The sequence below is a fragment of the Coenobita brevimanus genome, chromosome 99 (genome assembly GCF_032717465.1).
Source record: "Coenobita brevimanus isolate Jiangsu-jjx chromosome 99, ASM3271746v2, whole genome shotgun sequence".
Classification (NCBI taxonomy): domain Eukaryota; kingdom Metazoa; phylum Arthropoda; class Malacostraca; order Decapoda; family Coenobitidae; genus Coenobita; species Coenobita brevimanus.
The window spans coordinates 12,422,135-12,437,345 of record NC_137052.1 but is presented as its reverse complement, the minus strand read 5'-3'; the positions used below and the strand labels follow the sequence as shown (position 1 = coordinate 12,437,345).

Sequence of the window (15,211 nt, the reverse complement as noted above, 5' to 3'; positions counted from 1 at the left end):
AAGACATCTAGATAGAGGTCAGGCACTGATGCCACTACACCATGGCGTGATAAAAGCTAAAGCACCTAAAATTTTTGAAGAACCAGGGAAATTCATTATGGAAGGATATATTTCAGACATAACACATTAGGATTATTGCTCAGCCCGACACAACTCGGCAAGTGACAGAGCAGTTTTAATCTATCCCAGACACAACTTGAGCATCGTTATATGCTGGAAAAACACACATCACACGTGTGTGTACAAATGTTTTCTTACACTCCTTGCCGGGAATCGAACCCAAGACATCTACATAGTCAAGCACTGATGCCGTTAAACCACGTCGTGATAAAAGCTGGGTCACCTGAATTTTTTGATAAACCAGGTAAATCTGTCATGGGAAGATATATTTCAATCTCAACACATTAGGATTAATGTTCAGGCCCAGGCAGCTGGGCAAGTGACAGAGCAGTTTTAATCCATCCCAGACACAACACGAGTATCTTTCTAGGTAGGGGAAACACACATTACACGCGTGTGTACAAATGTTTTTTACGCTCCTGAACTGAATCGATTCCAGTCATGAACGTAAAAAGCAAATATATATATATATATATATATATATATATATATATATATATATATATCTATATATATATATATATATATATAAGGAAGGGATGTTGTTGTCACTGTAGGCTGATTCCCGAACTTTCCCCGCATTTAGCAACCTTTGTTTGCAAAATTTGGGGGAGGTTCGGTCGCGATTTGGCCATTGGTTATATCCTAAATTTGCAATACAGGGGTTTGCTATATTGAGGGTTTGCTCTATTTCCCACACTTGAACGCTGTTAAGTTTGCAGGCCAGTGTAATGATAACAAGTTCTTTTGCATATTTAACTCTTGATGCAAACTTTCCATTTTGGCAAATGGCTAGCATAAAACCTGTCACAAGACAAAGTGCTGTGTTGCATTTCATGAAGCTTTATGATGAACATAGAATATTATGTAGAAATAAAACGGCCATGTCACGTTGAGTACACCGCTTCCCGTCCGATCAGCGAAGTTAAGCAACGTTGGGTCTGGTTAGTACTTGGATGGATGACCGCCTGGGAACACAAGATGCTGTTGGCATAACGTTCTCCCTACGTGTCAAGTGGGGTTGGTGGAGGATTAGTGCCCCTCCCTGTAAAACAATTAACTCTAAGCCCTTGGCCACCCCGTTTGGGATGCATGGCGTCTGGCAATGAATGAAAATGAATATATATATATATATATATATATATATATATATATATATATATATGAGAAATTCCACTCCGAGTACAATTACAATTATTGATGATGGTCCAAATTGCACTATTTCACAATATACAGTCAGTGTCTAAGTTTCATCTTCAGTCTTTCCTTATCAACAACCCTTACGCCCCTCTCCACTCTACATGAACTCCAATCTCATTCGGTTTCTTCCCCCCCCCCCTCTCTCTCTCTCTCTCTCTCTCTCTCTCCACTTACCATTGTTTGTTATCTTCTTTTCCTACCACGGAACATAATTTGTCATCTGCTATTTATTTCCCATTCATTCCCCACTCCTTCTATCTACCACCATTGCTACCTTCTTCACTGTTATCATTCCCTCTCATTTTCTACCCCACTTACCCCATGCAATTCATTCCCTCCTCACTAACTTATCTTCTCTTCTTCCCACCTTCCTCCCCACACACCAATAACTTCATTCTCTATCATCGTCCTTTACCTCCACCTCCTCTCCAACCTTTCACTTTCTATTCATCTACGCCCTTCCATCATCCCGTAACCTTAGCTCCCCCTTCTTTCTCAGTTCCCCACCACTCCCTCCTCTCCCTTCCATCCTCCCTGTTCATCGTACCCGCCCTGCAGCCTCCTACTTTCCCTAATGATTCCCCCCTCTCCACCTATTCCTTTTCATCTCCCACTCCGTTTCTGCCTCCACACTTCACTTTCCCCGTTCTCTAGTCCGCGTTTAATTACATCCAGTCTCATACGCTGCCAATAGTACCCTTTCCACATTGTTTCTCCGTCGCCAACTTCTCTCCCTTCCACCATCACCCTTCTGTCACCTCTTCATACGCATTGCTTGCTCCATTTCCATTCTTTTATGCCTCCAGTCTGTCATTCTATTTGTCTGTCTTTCTGTCTGTCTGTCTATCTGTCTGTCACACACACACACACACACACACACACACACACACACATACACACACACACACACACACACACACACACACACACACACTTTCCTATCTTCACTTTCATTCCTTTCCCCCTTAGTCCTCTCTTCTTTCCACTTTCACGCTAAACATCTTTTCACTTTCACCCTGCGTTAATCTAATTCCAATTTGCTACTTACGGTCCTTTACCTTTTCATTCTCACCCTGAACTGTATCTTTTCTCTCCACTGACATGTCAACTTTCCTCTCTCTCTCTCTCTCTCTCTCTCAGTTCAAACTTCTTTTGTCTAAATATTTACCCTTTTCTGTGTACACTCCTGTCCTCGTCGCTCCAATATCTTTCCTTTCCACTTCCTGCTTTACCTCTTTTTCTCTCACCTTACATTATTTTTTAAAGTCAGGGTTCTCATTCCATCTTCATACCTTTCCTCCCCCAGCCACTCTTCCCTCCACTTTCCTCCCTGTTTAATCTTTCTCCTTCAGCCTCAGCTTAAACCACCCCTCTTTTTTCCACGTACATTTCTCCCTTCAGCTTCGCTTTTCTCACTCTCACCATAACTTTCTTCTCTGTGCCCACCCTGCCCTATAATTTCCAACTGCCGTATTACGATTTACTCCTTTATCGGTGCCATCATCAATTGTCCTGTCTTTAGCTACGTCTTCCGACCTGGCAAAATCTTCCACAGGAGTATCACTTAATATTCAACAGTATATAGTTTACTCCTTCGTCTTTCAGTATTCCTGGGGTTTCCTTTTCTCAGGACCAATCATGAAAAGATGACATTACCTCACTAGCAAAGTCTGCATCCAAACGATTGGGTGTGCTAAGCAAACCCTGTCCCTTCTTTACCCCCGCACTGCCATTGACTTTATGCGGTCTTATTCCCTGCGTGGAATACAACTCTCGTGTGGAGGACCACCCCACACGCAACTTTTCAAACAGCGTGGAGTCAAATGCTTTGCGTCTTATCAACTCCCTTCCCCTTTAAGAATACCTTACCCTCCCCCCCTCTCTCTCTCTCTCTCTCTCTCTCTACCACGCAGCATTATTCTTTATCTCTTCACTATCGCTACCTAAATGGCAATGGTCAATGCCCTTCCGAACCGTCTGTATGCATTCCTCCTTCACAACACCAGGCTTGTAGTACCCGTCTGTTAGCACACTGTCACCCCTCTTCCGTAATTTTTTTAGTGCAAGAGTTAACCGATACTCTTTGTCGTTCTTGTATGCAACAGGCCAACTTTGGAAGTTATTCCCCTGTATTTTCCTTTACCTATGAGCCCAGCCTTTTAAATACAATGTGCCCAAATATCTGGAACAGAATTGATCTTGAATTTGGCTCTCACTTGCTCTGTCTCTTTCTATCTTCTTCCTCCAGTTCTTTTCTTCTTCCCCTTCTTTTCTTCTTCCATTAACATACACACACATAGACTACACACAATCAACCAAGAAGGGGCTAACGCCACGCAGCGCATAACCGCACTCACCTTCAGACTCCACCCATGCAGATCCAGTTGTGCAACCCTCCAGGCAGCGACTCTTCCCCCTCTAAGTATCTCCCGACAGGATTGATCGACCTGCTCCAGTCATGAGTTACGTGGCCTTCCCTTGGCCTCCTCCATCGTGGGCTAACTCGTTCAGAGATCACCCTGTGAGCAGGATAAGCCTCAGGAAAGCAGGCCATTTGCCCATATAGTGCAGTGGCAAAGGCAAACAGTAGTGCATTTTATGATGAAAGCATTAACTTTAGCACAGATATAGAGTAGTATGTGGTGAATATTTGCAGACATGGAACCACAAGAAACGCAACCTCTGTGGGTGCCAAATTGAATTTCAAGATAGCCGCCGTTCAGGATACGCTAAACTATATATTTCTGTTTTTACGGTTGTATATTTCATTCCAGTGCATCACTATACATAATCCGGGTTACAATTATCATTTGTATTAGTTTCCGAAGTTTATTACAATGAAAAAGACAAGTAAAAACATGTAACTGGAAAATTAACATACAAATTTTCTAAACTCCCAAAACTTGAAAACAGTTTTATGAACATTCGGCTCTTGAGGCCGAGTCTCAGTAGATATTTGGCCTTAACAGCCACCTTCAGATGCATAAAGTCCAGTGCATTTAAATGCAGCTTTTTTGCATCTACACTTACCACCACAGTGTTTTCTGCAGCCGCAAGAGATGAGCTCGCGGCATGACTTTGATACTTCAGAGAGTATTGTCCAGACTGGTTCCAGTTCAACAACCTACTTCATCCAACCCCAGTCACATGGTGATGGCAGACTGACAAACACTATTGCGGCCTGTCCCCGGACATGTCCAGCCTGACAAGCAGCCTTCTTTATGTGCTTCTCCAGAGCTGCTAGTGTTGGTGGAAGATCGTCCAGTGATCTTGATTTTCTTGAAAACTCTTTCTCAACATGTTCACGTCGCAGCATGTGCTCGTACAATCAGAGAGCAGCACGATGAGTCTCTCCAGTGTCGACAGGACACCATCAGGCAGCTCACTTGACTGGGGAAGGCGGTTGTCACTTCCGGAAATGCATTCCATGTGGCCCAGGCTGCCTTCTTGCTGTCACCTGCAAATGTAGAGACCATGTTGCAGACCGTTACTGTGTGAAACACTGGAAGAGCTCTCGACTTCTCAGAACCCAGGGCCTTTGCGATCTGATGTGCTGCTATGCAACATCAATTCTTTCCCATGACAGAAGTAAGCCATAGATCATCTAGTACTTCGCTCCGTTCATTCGCTAGAGCAACTGCAAGGATGACAACATCTGTATCGACACTGGCCTGCTCTCAGTGTTTTGGTAACATAGAATGCAGGCCAGCATGCTCTCCAATACAAGTTTCTCTATCAACACCAATCTACATGCACAGTACACACTACTGTACAATTCCTTAAAAAAAAAAAAAAAAAAAAAAGGGAAAATGGCACACCCATACCATGCAAAAAGGAGAGGACTTATAAAAGGTACCGAAGCTAACCCACCTCTGTATCACATCTATTTTATATTTCTGCCCAGAATCATGCTAAGTCCGCTCTTCTCTCATCTAAAATTGATTTCATCCGTACTAAATGCTCTCAACTCTCCAACTCGAATTCTTCCCGATCCTTCAGGCACCTTGTCAAAAAACTTTCTAACAACATTACCTCATCATCCTTCCCTTCTCTTCTCTACTCTGATGGCTCTGTAGCTATTTCTTCTACTGATAAAGCAGATCTCTTCGCTCAGACTTTCTTATCCAAATCCACCTTAGATGGTTCCAGTGCTCTTCCTCCAACACTTATCCCCTCTGACTTCCTCATGGCTGATTCCATCACTTCCCCCCTCTGACTTCCTCATGGCTGACATTAAAATTTCTACAGCTGATGTATTTTCTGCCATCATTGGACTCAATACTAACAAGGCATATGGGCTTGATGGAGTCCCTCCTATTGTCCTCAAGAACTGTGCTTCTGTGCTTACACCCTGCCTTAGTCTTTCAACTTATACCTTTCCTTCTTGCTGGAAGTTTGCTCTCATTCAGCCAGTCTCAAAGAAGGGTGACCATTCCCAACCCTCTAACTATCGTCCAATTGCTTTAACATCCTGTGTCTCCAAAGTTTTCGAGTCTATTCTTAACAGAAAAGTTTAAAAGCATCTTTCCTATCCCAACCTTGTTTCTAATTGTCAGTATGGGTTCCGTCAAAGTCGCTCCACTGGCTAACTTCTCACCTAACTTTCAGACTCCTGGTCGATTGCGTGTGGCATGAATCTTAAATTTCCAAACTGCCCTCTTACGGTTTCTATCCTTCTGTCTGTGCCTTCATTTATAGCTTCCTTTCTGGTCGTTTTATAGCTGCTGTCATCGTTCTTCTCCTAGATCTGTCAACAGTGGTGTTCCTCAGGGCTCTGACCTATCACCAACTCTCTTCCTTTTATATATCAATGATCTTCTAAGCTGTACATCTAATCCTATCCACTCGTACGATGATGATTCTGCCCTTCACCTTTCCATTCGGTTTCTGCAACATCCATTTCAGCAGTTACTTCAACAAACAAGGGATGAGGCTATGGCACACCTAATGTCTGACTTGGCTCGTATCTCTGATTGGGGTAAGACTAATCTTGTTTTTAATGCATCAAAGCCTCAGCTTTTACACCTATCAACCCGTCAAAATATTCCACAGTAGTACCCACTAATGCTTAATAATATTCAGCTCAGTCCTGCATCATCCTTGAACATGCTTGGGGTTTCATTCACACGGGACTTATCTTGGAAGGATCCTATTGCATCTCTTGTAAAATCTGCTTCCAAGAGATTAGGTATGCTAAGTCGACTCCATGCTTTCTTTACCCCTGCACAGGTGTTGACTTTATACACGGGTTTTATTCGCCCCTATTTAGAGTACAACTCTCATGTGTGGGGAGGCTCCCCACATACAGCTCTTCTCAATAGGGTGGAGTCAAAGGCTATTTGTCTCATTAACTCTCCTTCTCTTACCAGTTCCCTTCAACCCCTTTCTCTTTGCCGCACTGTTGCCTCTTTATCTCTTTTCTGTCGCTATTCAATGGTCACTGCTCCTCTGAAGTGTCTGTTTCCATCTCTCCACCTCTATGATGGGTGCATAGCACCCGTCTAGTAACAAACTTTCTTCCTCTTTCTGTCCAACTCTCTAATGCAAGAGTTAACAGTTATTCCCAGTCCTTCATTTATGCAACAGGTCAACTCTGGTACTGTCTTCCTCTGTCTGTATTTCCTACTTCCTATGATCTCCAGTCTTTCAAAAGCAGTGTGTCCAGGCATCTTGAAATGTATAGATCTTGAATTTGGCTCTCTTTTGTACTGTTTACGTTTTTTTCTTGGAAGGAACATTTTGCGGGCTAAGCCTTTGGTTCCTTCTTCCTCGCATTAAAAAAAAAAACGAATGAGTATTCGCCAATGACCACATTCCAAGGCATCAGCTGCATGAAAGAACCATCATCCTAATGTCGGCCTCTTCGTGGCTGCATGGTGCCAAGTTGGTTGTGACCTTCCAGGATGGAACACTGAGCACCTGTTTCTAAGAAATTGAAGAGTTCCTTTTTATTGTCACTGTTCTGGAAAAATTTTTACCACCTGCTAGGGAGAGGACCAGAGGCAGTGACGTGTCTTCGAATGCCCTTGCCATGGTTGCATCTTACTTTTTGGCTCCCAGATTTCAGGTAGTAATCCCATACCAGGTGAAGTCGAGATCGTTATTCGAGCTGTGATTCAACTTAGGGAATGAATACAGCTGTGCTGTATTCTTGAAAAGTCCTACTGCCTCCTGACTTCAACAGTTCCACAATGGCAGATCAATCGAGTATAAATGTGGTGACATGTAGAACATGAGTGATCTTGTTAACAAGCTGTTCAAGGGATGTGAGTAAGTCGGCCTTCTTGTTGAAGGAGAGTTTCCCATTACTGGAGAGTGCTGGTTGATATGTGCAGTTTTCATGCTTGAAGAATTCATCCAAATCACCCTCTCTTCTCTGACAGGCTATGCAGAACCTGGAGAAGAGTCCACAGTCGTCTTTTGCGAAGGTTAGTTGCTGCTTACTGCTAGTTGGAGACTTGGATTTCGTAGAACTGAATAGTGTTAGCTTGTTCCGCTTAATAGTGTCACCAATGGGCTTAGACTTGTCTTCAAGGTGTTTTCTTACATATGAATGGAATTGTTCTCGTCCAAGCTTGACAACATTTTCCCCACTCTTTGCGGCTTCTAAACACAAGATTCCCTTTGTATGAAGAACCATTAGGTCAGTAATTTCTTCTTCAGATGGGTTTCCCATTTCTTCCATGACAAGTGTAAGTGCTTTCACATCCTGAAGAAACTTGTCCTGCATCGTGTTGGTTTATTCAAGATGGTGGAAGTTAGCCTTGGTTTGCTCAGCTTTCTGCAATAATTCAAATTCAGCAATGACCCGTGCTACTTCTGGACCCGCAAATATCCACCATCGAAGTTCACTAGGGTTTCCATTCAAACCGACTGCACTGCCATCACCTTCTATGCAGGTACTCTTCAGCTCAAGGGCCTGGTCTAGTGCCATTACAGAAAAATGGCAGGCTGTCTTTTTTGCAGTGAAATGCCCAGCTTGAAACTTTGCAGCCACAGTAGGATGCTTGTCTCAGAGCTCGTTATGTCCTTCAGGTGAATTGGAACTCACCAAAAATAATGAGTATGATCCAGAACGAAGAACCACTGACATAGTTCAGCAAGAGCATCCATGCATAGGGAGAAGTTTGATTCTCATAATGATATTCTTCTTCTTCTCCTTTCGGCTCTCCCCTTAGGGGTCGCCATAGCGGATCACCCATCTCCATCTTACTCTGTCTTCTGCATCTTCTTCTCTTACACCTACCACTCGCACGTCCTCCTTCACTATATCCATACACCTTCTCTTTCTCCTGCCTGGTAACTCCATTTCCAGCATCCTCCTCCCGACATACTTCTCATCCTTCCTCCGCACATGTCCAAACCATCTCAGTCTTGCCTCTCTAGCTTTGTCCCCAAACTGACTTATGTGCGCTGTCCCTCTAATATGTTCATTTCTAATTTTGTCCAACCTCGTCACTCCTAGTGAAAAACGCAACATCTTCAATTCTGCTACCTCCAACTGTGCCTCCTGTCTTTTTGTCAGTGGTACTGTCTCCATTCCGTACAACATGGCTTGCCTTACTACAGTCTTATAAACTTTCCCTTTCATTTCTGCAGAGACCCTTCTGTCACAGATCACTCTTGTCACCTTGCTCCACCCACTCAATCCCGCCTGCACTCTCTTTTTTACCTCTCTACCACACTCTCCGTTACTTTGTACAGTTGACCCTAAGTATTTGAATTCATCTACCTTTGCCACCTCTACACCTTTTCTCATAAAGATCTAACAAACATAAAGATACTGAGCTCTAGGCTGAGAGTGGTTGCCCAGTACAGAAACTGGGGACAACATTCAGCCCTTTGCTAACACCAGACACCAAACTCTAGGGGCTCATGGCCACCACTTTGGACATCTTCAGTATATTTGCCATAAGCCTTGTGCTGTAGGATGTTTAGGGTTGCTGTTGTTATCTGACGGCTTGCCCGGTGCATGTAATGTGAGTAGCCTTTAAAAATTAGTTCGAAGTTCCTGGACTGGCAATATCAGCTTGCACCATGGTTTCTGTCCATTCGCTACCCTGCAACCAACTGCCTGCCATCCTCAGAGCCGCCATTTCAATGTGGAGACCACCCAGATTCATAACAAATTTCTCATCACTGTAATTTTCGGGTCAGTTCCACTGAATCTGTTTGGCTATTACAAACACTGGTTGGACCAAGGTGATTACTGGGGTTTGACCTGGATTCAAGTGGTTGACTGCAGCTTTGATAACATCCAGTGAATGGCGTATCATTTCCACCGATAGAGCCTATTCATAGAATAGAGGTAGCAGAGCTGCAGGAGTGATCACCAAGTTCTCATTTGGCTGATTACAGACATGGTGTGCAGCCCTGAGACGGCTTTTGGAATTCCCTCATCATTTCTAATGTACAGCTGTCTCACTGACTCGAGCCACAGTATCTCCTTGTCCACCTTGTCACGGTCAAAGTTTCTGTGCAGCAAACGTTTGATTCCATATGGAACATAGGGATTCTTGCCATAAGATGTGACCGGCTGAACCTCAGTGTACTGTAGCGGAGTTTGCCAATGGTTTTTATACTGTATGTACACTCTTTAAAAAAAGTATCGGTGCATATAGGGTTTGATGTCTTCCAAAAATATTCACTCATGTGCTGGCTGTGTGAGAGGGTTGGTAACTTGTTATGCCTGGCTGTAGTAGGTTCAGAATGTTTATTTATATTTTAGCGAGGGGATACCTCAGATGACGTTATATGACACCTCCCAACACGTCAGACACAAATAATTCAGAGACCTTCGTACCGTGATCCAAAATGTTTCGTCAATGTTGTGCACCGATACTTTTTTTACCGAGTGTACCTCCGATGATCGCAATGCCCCTGTCTCTGTCCTGCCCTGTGTGGATAGGGTGTTGCTTAAGGGAGACAGCTGTCCCATGGAAGGAATCCTGTGCTGTGATGGAGCTGGGATTGTGATCAATGTTGTCTACAGAAGATGGAGCGAAAACTCTTTCATGGAGGTTTGATGGGCAGACCACCTTCTCCTACTGAAATCATTCACAAACAGTATCATTCATTTCTGCAGAGATTATGAGAACTCGGTCATACGAGATGCGCATACCTAAACCAGCCATGGTGTCTAGCAACTCACGTTTTCTGGTGTGAGAGTGAATCACCATACCAACATATATCGGTAATGGCATTTCTTGCTTAACTCTGTGCCTTGGCCACATCATGTGATTCTTTCCTAATCTGCCTGATGCTGTTATATTTGAGTAGCTGAGCTATGGTAAAGGATGCTGCAGAACGTTATTGTGGCAAGTCGATACTAGGTCCTCCAAGAATCATTGAAACCAGTGTCATAAGGAGGGTTGAGACTATGATTTCTTGTCAGCTGTCAGAAAAGGATCCAGTGAATTGCCTGCCATTCTGTGAGCATAGTCCTTCTCAAAATTTGTGCAGCTCATAACAGATGTACAGCACCATTGTCGTGAACATATTCACATGCCATTGCTAGATCATTTCCTATGTCATCTTCGAAGGCTAGGAGAATGTCACGTCCCATGTTATGTTCCTGTGTATTCGGGAACTGGGCTAATATACGTTCCTATAGTTGGGTGCTGTGCACTCTTTGGTTCAGCTTTATGCCATGTTCTTCCATTCACTGAGTATTGAGCTTGAACAAGTCTGACAACTTGAAAACAGGTGCACTGATATTGTCAACAATGGTGCCTTCGATGTATGAAAGTAACTCGGCTAACACCACTGATGACACAACCGTCTCATAGGTTGTCTCCCGTTTTTCAGTTTCTGATACAGGTCTGGCTCTGTTGTATAGGGATGTCAGACATCTTTTGTGATACTAGGCTTCCCTAGCCACCATGTTCCCTTCAGTCAGTTGGGCCAGCAGTGCTGTGTCCTCCAACAGCTATGCAGCTTGGCACACATGTTTGTCCACTCCAAGAGTCTGTGCCTGGTGATACTGTTGTCCAAGTTCCTGGAGGCAGAAAAAGCACAGTGCAAATGTCATGCTGTCTACACGTATGGTGTTAGATCTAGTATGCTTTGTTGAGCTTATTGAAGTGCCTGAACCAGCCTCCTGGCCTGAAGACTCCTTTCTCTTATGAGCACGTTGCATCTTGTTGTATCTAACTCGCAAGGATTTATGCCACTTCGCTGGGCGTGTGATCAGCGTACGTTCGATGCCCTCACCTTCATCAAGACCTTCAGTGTTCACACCTACAATTCTCCCAGTTCATTGAAAGCCAATAAATTGTCAGCAAGCGATTTGTATCCTGCTCCACCATCATGCCTATTGAATGCAGCTGGGCATATTAGTGGCTCTGATTTCCTATCTAGACATAGCATACAGAGTTCCCAGTTGACTGATGCGGGGGTTCTTGGGATGTCTAAGCTGCCAACATCAACGAGCTTGAACTCATTCGACATGACTGTTGCCACTAAGTTGATTGGCTTCCAGCACACAGTTGTCCATAAACTCAATACCCCTGAAACAAGAGAAACGAACTAATTAGAATTATTATGTCACAATAACACATTGAGCACATTAATTATATAACACAAAAACACAATAGCACATTGTTTATTATGTCACAGTAGCACATTAAATAAAAAAATTATTTTGGCTGACCGCCTGTTGACATGTTATGTGTTCATCGAATGCCTTTGAATTCCCCTTTCTTTTTTCCTATAGCATATTACTTCCGTATGCTTCGCAGTATTAGACGGTCTCACAGGACTAAGAGAGTAAAGTGATGAAATATGAATTTTTTTCCTGGATCTGCCCCTGATTTAAAGTGACCACTCAAATCCAGTACCGAGTGGTTCCATGTCTGAAAATTTTATATGCCATTACTCCATCGTTGTGCCAAATTTGGCGCTTTCATTATTAAATACATAATTGTTATGAAAACTTAGCTATGCCGCTCAACTAGCTGGAGTTGGTTTTGACGTATTATATGGGTAATAGGCCTCGATTCAGTCTCACAGAATAGTTGCTCGTTACACACCCGGTTGTACCAGTGATATCCTATGATCCTGCAAAGACATTTAGTACCAAATGGGTCAATTCACTGCTCCAAGTCACTATTTAATGTCCATGTCTCACAGCCATGAAGTAAGACATGAACCACCGGCACTTTGAAGATGCGAGCTTTTGTCTTTCTACACAAATAACAACAGTGCCAAATACCCAACCTGAGTGAATCCATGACCCCATAGGCCAGACCAATGCAACAAGAGATCTTATTGTCTGATCTTCCATTATTATGGGCCACACTACCAAGATAAATTAATCATTCCAAGACTTCTCTATCCTCATCACATGCTTAGGCAGACTGAACTGCTTCATCTAACAAACCACCAGATTCATAGACCTTGGTCTTGGTCCAAGAAACATTTACTCCCAATGGTTTTGCATTCTCCTGAAAATCCTCAAGGGCACTCAGTAGTATCTACAGTGGATCCGTTAGGATAACTGCATCATCAGCAAAGTCAAGGTTGGTAACCCTGAAAATGCCAGTTGATACCCCACAGTGATATTGACTTTCAGCCCTATCCAGTACCCAATCCATAAATATGTTGAAAAGTGTGGAGGCAAGGACACGTCCTTGCCTCCACACTTTTCTTACACCAGAACTGATTGGGAAGAAGTTGCATGTCCCCCCCTCCCCTGCACACCTGACAGCATTCCTAGTGTTTGAGTATAAGTCAGCGGTCAGTTGAATTATCCCTGCGGGGATCCCACAGAGTTGCACAAGTTCCCATAGTATCTCCAAATTTACTGAGTCAAATGCATTCTTGAGATCCCCATTGGCTGCTAGCAAACCTTGTCGAAACTCAAGACGCCATCCCACATACACACACAACGAAAGTTATAGCACACTTGACCACAGCCCCAGCTACAACCGTTAATACAACCACTTTCACAATTATAACCACATCTACCACATCTACGGCTTCATCTGCAGCAACACTAAGCCACACTCACACCTGCACCCACAGCTACTCCCAGGACCACATCCCCACCGACAATTATCCCACACCCTTCCTCTTTCAACCGTCATAATTACATTCACACCTTCTTTCAAAGTAACATCCACACCAACCACCGCACCAAAAACCACAGAAACACACACACACACACACACACACACACACACACACACACACACACACACACACACACACACACACACACACACACACACACACACACACACACACACACACACACACACACACACACACACACACACACACACACACACACACACACACGCAACAGGTATTAAGAATCAGGAGACTCACAAGTAAATGAGAGAATGAATGGCCTGTTATTGCTGGTAGTAGGGTGGAGGGTATGGTTGGGATAAAAGAGATGAAACACGATTAGCATCACTTTAATATTATTATCATTTGTGCCTCTACTGATATTACTGTCGTCATTAACAGTCATTATCATCACCCAAATCATTTTTATTGTTGTCACCGTCGTCATCGTCATCATTATTCCTCTTCTTTCTGCACCTCCTTCTCATCATTATCTTCCTCGGCAGCAGCAGATAAACAACACCTAGTTCCTCACTAACATAACAATGATAGGTAGAATCCAGGAACCAGAAAAAGGGAAATACAAACAGAACTCAAATCAGGGTACCCAGAGATGACCTATGCCTTCATTCACTGGCCTTCCGAGCCTTCTCACTTCATGGAGATGAATTCGCTTGGTTTACAACTGCTCTTCTACTACAAAAGACGACGACTAGTTTAATCACTAAGATGGTGTGTTTCTCAGTATTTTATGCCAACATGTGTGACCGTGCAGACCAATTCTGGATCCGCAAACTCTGCCACACAGTTGCCATGTCAAGTCCATGTTTGCTGGGACTCTGTTTTGGTTGTGCCTCCATTGTCTATGATGTTCTCTGGCCAGGTTCCGATTTTCTTTGTAATGAATGACTCGTTACAGAGGGGTCACCATTGGTTTCTATCAGTGGCACTGACTTTGTGATCTTTTGGTATGATCTTGCATTTCTTGAGGGTTGTCCTTATATGATCTTTATATCTTTTTTTTTTTTTTTTGTTATGACCAACTTCAGGGAGTTGAACATACAGAACCAAGTGGAACAAGTGTCCAACCCATCTAAGTTGTTTTTTAGCCAGTATGTTTTCTATATTGGTTTTGATTTTGTCCAGTGGAGAAATTGTGAGAGTGGGACTTTATCCTAACATGTGAGTTCTAGAATGCAGTGTAAGCATCAAATGGAAAAGACTCAAACTGTTTGAGTCAGCACCATGTAAGAGGATGGAGAGGCACACATCTATATATACTGATACCTTTGTCTCGATTCTTTCAAAGAATGGATCTGAGACACCCAAAAGAGACTGACGCATGGTTGATTTGTGCAAAAAACTTTTGGATCGGTGATATGTTTTTCTGTGAGCACACTTCCAAGGAAGGTAAAATTCTCTATATGTTTTATATTTGTGCTGTTTATCTGAAATGCAAAAAGGCTCTGCTGCGTTGTTTCTCTGAGATATTATTATCTCATGTTGTCATGCAGGTTCTTTAGGATTGTAAGAAATTTGTTTGGAACTCCAAATTAAGAAAAAAAAAATACATACCATAATATTTCTTTGTTAGCAGTGTCAAATGCTTTTGCAAGATCAAAGAATGCAATATACAATTCATAGTTCTGCTCATGGCATCTCCTCTTTTTGTGCAGGGCAATAATGATCATATCACAAATACTTCTTTCCTTCTGAAATCCATATTGTGTTCCAGGACGTGTTGACTCAGTAAAATATTTTGTCAGGGGATGACATTATCTAGTCTAGTACTTTACTAGCATTAATAAGGAAGGAGATG

General features: G+C 43.1%; 1 protein-coding gene and 1 pseudogene across 1 annotated transcript in view; both read left to right on the top strand.

Moving 5' to 3' along the window:
• The window catches only part of LOC145414437 (protein CEPU-1-like), a 508,144-nt gene that overhangs the window by 266,460 nt on the left and 226,473 nt on the right, over window positions 1-15,211 (top strand). The gene's annotated exons all lie outside the window — the stretch shown is intronic.
• LOC145414495 (5S ribosomal RNA) lies at window positions 995-1,113 on the top strand (annotated as a pseudogene).